Here is a 9,147-nt window from a genome sequence, read left to right as displayed (position 1 = left end):
AATATGGAAATCTTTTCATATTGGATGGACCATATCGACATTATTAGGAATAGATAAGATTCTATTAAGAATAAGTTATCATATGGAAAAATATGGAAATGTATCCATATTGGGAATAGAATATTGAAAATCTATGTCTAGATTAGAAACCTTTATGCAAAAGGATGTTCAAAGGAATGTACTTTGAGTGAGAGACATCATATCTAAGGAATTGTCTTGTAACAATCTCCGATAGAGGACTTTGTAATATCATTGGCAATAGTCTTTGTGACTTTGGTGCAGTGACATTACAAAAGAGATCATTGCATAAAATGTTAGAATCTAGCATATTCTATAAGTAGCAAGAATTTGATATTCTTTCACTTATGAAAAGGATTTGGAGTTGTGAAATGAGAATGATTGGAAATGTGCTCAATGTGATCTATTTCACAAAGTAAGAACCATAGGTAAGCATTGTGTGCATGCTAGGAGCATGGGACAAGTGTTGTGATTCAAGTAAGAAGTTGATTACTCGAAACGACACATAATGAGTAATCAATATGGTGATAAATAAAAAGTGTTTTATTTATACTCAAAGGGTTGAGGCCATATGGGATTAGTATTATTCCTGTGTTTCATATTTGCATGTTTTGACTTCCAGAATAATTGAATTTATTAAGAATAATCAAATTATTCAAACGGGCCACAGTCGTTCATATGTTGGAAGTAGATATGAATAAAGACTGTCATGAATTGGTGTGTGGATTGTCTAAAAGAGTATTAGACATAAGCAAATGTTTGCTGCAACGTTCATGAGTGCTTATGAATATGATTTGAGCATTGGATCAAACCCACGCTCACTTGGATCACTCCATGAATTGTATCATGAGTGATTGGTGAGACGATAACATCTTATATTCTTGAAACCGAGATGTGTGAGTTGTATCTTGCAAATCGGTTGCACATTGATAATATGTAAACGCACTAGTAACTTGGTGTTATAAAACATATTGTTGTGTGTGATTCTGTGAGTGAGTGCAAGCAAGCATTGTATCAAAGTTTATCTGTTCCTTTTATCCAAAGTAGGATAAAAGCGATATCTTTGGGCCCCTCGATGGTTTAGTGATGATAAACGTAAATGCTCGGCCGGGCTAGGGCTAATTTGATTTGTTCAATTAGTCAGTCGTCATAAATCGGGAATCGAGATATAGTACAAAGAGAATGATTTGAAATCATATCTCATACGATATCAAGAATGGAGGAATATATGATCCCTTATCTAAGGACACGCGTATTTGATATGACCAGAGTTGACAACGGCTTTGGAAAGCTACGATTGCAGATCGTGATCCGAAGTCATACGCAGAATAGTTGTTAGACTTATCCAAGTGGGAGACTGTTGGATTAGTGTCTAAGTCCATAATTATTTTGGTATGTACTTGACCCGATGGTGCATGGTCCTTTTGGGTTGCCTTCACCAAAGCAACTTGATTGGAGAAATAAATAGAGAGAGAGAGGTTATTATGATTTATTAATATGTTATAAGAATAATATATTAAAGGAGAAATCATATTTGTTTAATTAATATTGGTCAATAATTAATTAAGAATTAATTGTGTGATCAAGTGTGATTAATTAAACTAGAGGGGTTGAACTGTAATTATGTGATAGTTACAAAATAAGGTAAGGATTATCTTAAATATAGGGTGAACGAATTTAAGGAGATAATGCCTTAGAATTCGACTAGGATAAGGGTTTCTAAGACTTATCTTATGGTTGCTTGGTGGGCAACTAACTAGATAAGGATAAGGACTAAAACCCTAATCTTTACACCTATATAAACCCCGTAAGGCTCATGAATTTGTCTAAGTCTTCCCTAGAAGTCCTAAGGACGAATTCCTACCTCTCTCCTCTCTCTTTATACCTTCTCCACTTGCTTATGGTGTTTGTAAGCCATTAGAGGAGTGACACTTGTGACTCTAAGCCTTCCAAAGTCAATTCAAGGAGGAATTGGGATTGTTATTGCTACATAACAATCAAGGTAATATCATAAACCTAATTATATGTTAATACTGATTTCCATATGCTAGAATTAGGGTTTATATTCTTGGATTCAAAGCATGTACAATAGAGAAACCTAGATCCAAGCATTAGGGTTTGTATGAGCACATAGGATGTCTTATGACCAAAACCCATCAATATATATATATATATATATATATATATATATATATATATATATATATATATATATATATATATATATATATATATAGAGAGAGAGAGAGAGAGAGAGAGAGAGGTTCAAATGTTTCTCACATCTATTATGTGTTAGAATGCACCAATAATAATTTAGTAAAAATTATATGTATAATAAATGATATCCATACTTATAATTCATTTTTATGGAAACTAATTAAATTTGTCATTAACGTCAACAAAAATATTCTTTAAAAATGAATTTGTATATGAGAGTGTATTCTAGTAGAATCAGAGTATATTCTAGTAGAATACGCTCTTGTTCTTCATATTCTATGCAACGTTTTTGTATTTTAAGTAAGTGAGTAGTGAAACAAAAACGAATACATACATAAAAACCTATATGCAAATTCATTTTGAAAGAATGTTATTGCTGACATTAATGACGATTTTATTTAGTTTCCATAAAAAGAAAATTATAATTATGGATATCATTTAATATACATACGATTATGGAAATCATTTAATATCCATCTTTATTTAATTAAATAATTATTTAATTTTACTAAATTTCTATTGGTGCATTATAGCACACAATAAATATAAGAAACAAATTAACCGAGCCCTATATATATATATATATATATATATATATATATATATATATATATATATATATATATATATATATATATATATATATATATATATATATATATATATATAAACAGCGTGTCACATCACCTAACAAACTAATAATAAAAATAAAAATATTGCTCTAATGCATTAAAGGGTGGTACAGAAAAGCAATGTCGAATCCACATGAACACTTCCTAAGGTCCATGCCTCTTTTCCGTAAGGCACTCACTAAATTAACAGAAATTAAAATGGGGTGGGGGGTGGGGGGGGGGGGGGGTGTAGACTGATTAAAACTAATTTTGACATAAATATATAAAAAACGTAATTTAAACACTAGAACCAAATTTAGAGGGTAAAAGCAATTTCGTTTCGCGGTGACCCTCCTGATCGTACAAATAACCTTCAACACGATACATGAACTATGTACTGTTCAAACTGGTACTGAAAATCATTAATAAGCCTTAACAATTTTCTTTTACAAATATGTTTAACCAAAACAAGCTCTTTAAATTAAACTTTACTTTTTACTGAATTAACCAAATAAGCTCTTAGTTAATTTAGAAAAGTAACATTAAGCGTGGTGTAAAATTCCCACTAAAGTCTAATACTTCTCACAAGCTCGGAAGCATAAAGACTTGTTCGATCAGTTTATATTAGAGTTAACCCTAACATAGAATTAATCTAATATTTGTTACTTTTACTAATTATTAAAGATAATTACGGATCTAAACGAATCAGATAAGTGGAATGATTTATTAATAATTAAAGTGGCCAAAAAAAACTGAATCAAAATCAAACGTCCAGTTAGGTGTAACACCCCGATCCTCAGGTGTGGTTTAAATAAGATTTCTTGGGTTAAGGCCTACTCGACGAGTTGGTTGCCCTGCTCGTCGAGTAGCATCGGAGTGGGATCGCGTGATAAGTGTCCTACTCGACGAGTCCATATTGGAACTCAGCGAGTAGGAGATGGCAGATGAAACCCTAAATCTCGGGGTTTTACACCCTATTTAATGGAGCCTCAGCCTCCTTTGGGCCTCTTTACAGTTCTAGAGAGTTTTGTGAGACCCTAATCCGTGTGTGTGTGCCCCTTTGTGTGTTGAAGCTTGAAAGAGGATCTTTGGTGGGAGAAGGCTTGGACGAGAAGGGGATTGGAGCTAGTAGAGTGTGGGAAACAACACTTATCTCAGTTATCATCTTCTAGAGGTACCTAAATCGCCATTTCCTTGTAGATCTCTTCTATTGGTTGAGTTCTAGGGTTTCTTTTATAAAATGTTAAGTTGATAAGAAGAGTTATGTGCTAGATCTGAAGTTGTAACTTCAGATCTAGACCCTCCTTGGGTTCTAGAAGCATAAAGTTGCAGTCTAGGTCTTGATTGAGGTACCTCTTGAGCATGAAGCTCCATGAAGAACTTAAAATAGGCATTTAGACCCTTTATAGCTATGCATGCACATAAAGTTTGCAACTTTACGTGAAAAGAATTCCCTAGAAGCTTGGACCTGTGAATTGGAACCGCTGCATGGATCAAAACAAGTCTGTATAGAAAAAGGACTGAATGGACTCGGCGAGTCATATGAAGATAGCCGTGGACTCGACGAGTAGGATGAGCAACTTGGCGAGTCCGATGATGATTTCCATAGACTCGACGAGTTGTATGAACAACTCGGCGAGTCGGTTGAGTTTTCCCCAAGTTATGAATGCATGTGTATCGGTTGTGTTGCTAGAAGGAAACCCGGCAAGTAGCCTTAAGGTTTCGATCGAGAATCATAAGAACTCAACGAGTCACCCCAGTGACACGACAAGTGGGAAGGAGTTTCAAGGAACTCGGTGAGTAGCCTCGGGTACTCGGCGAGTTGAGGTCAACATGAACTGTTGACCTTGACTAAGGACTTTGGCTTTGATCAAGGGTAAAATGGTCATTATACCCTCAGTTCAGTTATAGGTACCTGATTTAGTGTTTATGGAAATTGTAGCCGGAGAATTCCGGAGCAGCAGTCATCCAGCTTCGGATTTAGCATCTCAGCAGTTAGAGTTACGAGGTGAGTTTCCTTCCAGTAGGAACGGGTCTACGGCCATAATGCCGACCCGTCTAGTTAGTAGTAGATCCGGACTTTGGTCCGATGCAGTAGTTCAATGTGCTTGATGTCTTTGTGATTCAAGCTTGTTTTTGTGCTATGTGTTCCGGACTTCGGTCTGATGCAGTATGTAGTATATGTGCTTATGCTAATTGATATGTTTATGATATGCTATGTTCAGCCAGTTTCTGGACTTCGGTCTGATGCAGGGGACGGAGTCCCAGTCAATTCCAGACTTCAGTCCGATGTAGTTAGTTCCGGACTTCGGTCCGATGCAGGGGACGGGGTCCCAGTCAGTTCTGGACTTCGGTCCGATGTAGTTTCCAGACTCCGGTCTGATGCAGAGGGCAAGGCCCTGGTTAGTTCTGGACTTCGGTCCGATGCAGTTTTCGGACTTTTGTCCGATGCAGTGGACAAGGCCCAATAGTTGTTTATGTGTTATTGTATGGTATGTGGTAGTTTGGGGGAGCTCACTAAGCTTTGTGCTTACGGTTTTAGTTTTGGGTTTCAGGTACTTCCGATAGTAAGGGGAAGAGGTCAGCATGATAGCATCGCACACACCACAACTTCATTTTTTCTTATGCTGGGAATTTTCATTAGAAACTGTGATATGTTTTGATACATTTGTTATGATCTTTTGGGATACTTGTTCCACAGTTTTGTTGGTATGTTATCGATGATATGATTTTTAGTATTATTAAAACAAAAAATTTTGGGTCTTATTTTTGTATGTTACATTAGGCATGAAACTGATCAAACTAAATAGTAAACATAGTAAAAAATCGCGCCTAATGATTACTTGCACAAAAAGTCGAGTCGTTTGCGAAACTGAAATTTAAGGTTTTAGGGATGACAACTAAAAACGAATTACAAGAGGTAAGAACGAAATATATTTGATAAATCTTACTAAATGAAAATAAAACTCGAATCGTGATCTTCATATCTTTGTTTGGCGCTCGAAAACCTCTGAAAATCGCATCTCAATCGTCTGGAATCACGAAATTAGGTGAATGGGGTCTTTTTCGAAGCCTTTTATATGTCCAGTCAAAAAGCGGGGAAAATATGTGATCATATTTTTATGAAAACGCATCCCGATATGATTTAATGCAATATGAATCCGTTTTGAAACTTTTCAAAACTGCGATCTTATATGTGGGAAATGTCGTCGCATTTTTTGAACTTTTTTCCCATATCGAATTTTGGCACGTAGAAACTTTGAAACAAATGTGCGAGCATAATATGCGATCGTATATATGGGAAATGCGATCACATTTCTTCATTCCTGCCTCATTTCGGTCGCAAGTCTTCCTTTCAAGCTATTCTTGATCATTTTTTAGCATCCTTCCTTAGTTTCATCTCCGATCAAGCTCCAATGCTTCCTAAAATGCATCCCGAGATGTTGTATGTGTCAATGTTTTCCAGTTTGTCCTGAAAATCATAACAAAAGTGAGTAGTATGGGAATTATGCAAATATAATGAGAAACACATAATTTGTAACAACCTTAGGGAGATAGTTAGCTTTTTATAGAAAAATACTGAGAACAACATGCTAAAAGATGCATAAAAAATGCATCTAACAAACCTCCCCAAGCTTAAATCTTACTAGTCCTCAAGTAAGGAAATGATAGGCATTGGAAACGAATGTGAAGGAAAAGGGTAGTGAGGGAATAAATTAGACGAAACTAATAACTTAAAAGGAAAACCTACCTAGCAAGAACAATAGAAAAATAAAATGAAAAAAGAATAAAATATGCATGCAAAAACATAACAAAAATAAAAATAAAAAGTGAAATGGAAAAGAAAATAAATAACTAAAAATTAAATTTTTTTCTTTTTCTCTATTTTTTTTATACAGTCAGACTCTAGACCGAGGGAGCTCCAATGGAATCACTACCTAGACAACCATCCTACTACCTTTCATGTATCACATACTCCTAAAGTGAGGAAGACCCAAAACAGTGTAATCCAATAGTCCAACCATAGTTTTATTTAAACTTTATACCTTAATTAGCCTTGCAAGCGAAATAACACAGTCCATAATATCTTGTCCTCAAGACTAGATAGTCAAAAGCTAGAATCGACGCATCCTCAAGAACCCGTCACGTCAAATCAGTTTTCGCATAAGTAGTGGGTCACACCCGTAGGGGCCCAACTCCTACGCTTTCATTTTTTCGAGAGCCACAAATATCATATCACACAGTTATTCATTTTCCAGATCTGACTTTGAGATGACTTTTGATTTGATTGAACTTGAATTTGTATCTTTGTCTTTAGCATGAGTTCTTCAATCAACTTCTGAATTTCTTTGGATTTCCTCGATTAAGTGATTGAAATTTTGACTTGGGTACTGGATATGATAGTTGTACCCTTCTTTTTTTCTTAACTGTGTGGATTTGATATTAGGGCTCTCTATTACTGCGAGGGTAACACGTGTCAACAAATAGGTCCATGTTCTGTGGGTTCAGACATGTCGATAAAGATTAATTTTAAACATTAAAAAATAAATCATTCCAAAACTGTTATTACCGCCCACATAGTGTTTCGGTACGCCATTTTTTTTAATTTTCTAAAGTCAGGGTCTCAGATTACGTGTTTCGGTCACCTAGTTATGACAACTGATTCTACACTTCCAATAAAGACCCGGTCGCATCGGACTTTCATTTTCCATATTCGCAGAGATATTGAATGTAAAGAGTATCTTTATCTCGTATTTTTTTAATCTAAATCAAAAATAGAAAAACCTTTTTTTAATTATGCAAATGCAAACATGTAAAAAATAAATATTTTTGATTTTTTTATATAAAAACTAAAAGAAACACACTAAAAATATTTTTTTGGGTTTTTTTAAAAGAAAAACTAATAAAATAAATGAGAACTAAGAACATAAGCGGAAAATATTTTTGGATTTTTAAAATTTTTTGATTTTTTTGTTGCTTTTATTTTTTTTATAAAAAAAACTAATGCAAACGAAAATTTTATACAAAAAGATGAAATCCCCTGCACAAGCTTAACATAAAGCATTGTCCTCAATGCTTGGGAAGGAGAAAAAAACGTCTACCAAGGAGGAGAAGGAGGTGGAAATCGGCGGAATACCTCCTCACGAAAACTATGAAGCTCATCTAAAATGGTTGTCTCAACACATTGAACATTAAGACGAAGGTTGTCGATGCTTTGTTGGAGGGTAAGGTATTGTTGATAGGTGAGAGAGGTATTAGGATCAATGTGAGGTGGGAGTTGTGGGGCATCCTGAAAATCACTGTGCATCCGATCAAGAGAAACATAATAGTCGTCGTCATGGACAGCTTGGAGGGGGGTCTTATCCGCATACTCCGGATGAATAGTAGATGAGGAAGGGGCATCAGGGTGACGGGAAGAAGAAGGGCGATCAGACTGGTAGCATGGGACATTTGGTTGTTGAGGTTCAGATACAAAATTAGTAGCAGTCAGATTGGACTCGAGAATCCATCTAGTAGAACTGATTGGATTAGCCAATGCGATAGAGGAAGGGTTGGTGACCCAAAGGTAACGATCATGCTCGCGCATCCAAATATAGCCACCCGGAGCTGATTAGCACATATGCATGCCATCGAGGTTCTAAAGAGTAATACGCGAAGAAGCCCCCTCGAAGAACTGGTACTCTTGGGGAATCTGATCAGTAATAGCATGGGCAATTAAAGTGATTAAGGCACCCCCAAAAAAAATTCCAGCCAAGAATGCAAACGAATAACCTTGTGAAATCATTTCACAAGTAAATAACCAAAATGTGGGCGACAAGTAGCAACCACCATGGCCCAGAGTATTGTCAATTCAACTTTTCTAGCCTTAGAAGTTTTAGCTTGGGCAAAAAGAATTCTGCAAATTATTTTCAGACCAATTTTTAGGACGGGATGGATAATACTGGTTAGATAAGATGAAGATGTGTGGTATGCGTTCAGACCAGTAATTGTAACACTCATAAAAATTCATGGAAATTTAAACTTTTTCAACCAACCAAAAATCATAATTGTTTACATTATAGTTTTCAAAACGAGTTTAAACATCAGAGTAATCCCAAAATCATGAAACAAAACATGAGGATGTGCACGATCACGCCTTCGTCTTCCCACGATCATCTGAGGTACCTGAAACATAATCCAAAACTGTAAGCCCAAAGATTCGTGAGTTCCCCCAAAATACCAATACATAGAAAACAACACAAATATAATAACAGCATGCAATGAGTCCACAACTAACATACTGGATTACCCCTGAGCCCAA

This window comes from Lactuca sativa, chromosome 9 (assembly GCF_002870075.4).
Source record: "Lactuca sativa cultivar Salinas chromosome 9, Lsat_Salinas_v11, whole genome shotgun sequence".
NCBI classification, from domain to species: Eukaryota; Viridiplantae; Streptophyta; class Magnoliopsida; order Asterales; family Asteraceae; genus Lactuca; species Lactuca sativa.
This window is presented reverse-complemented; position numbering follows the sequence as displayed.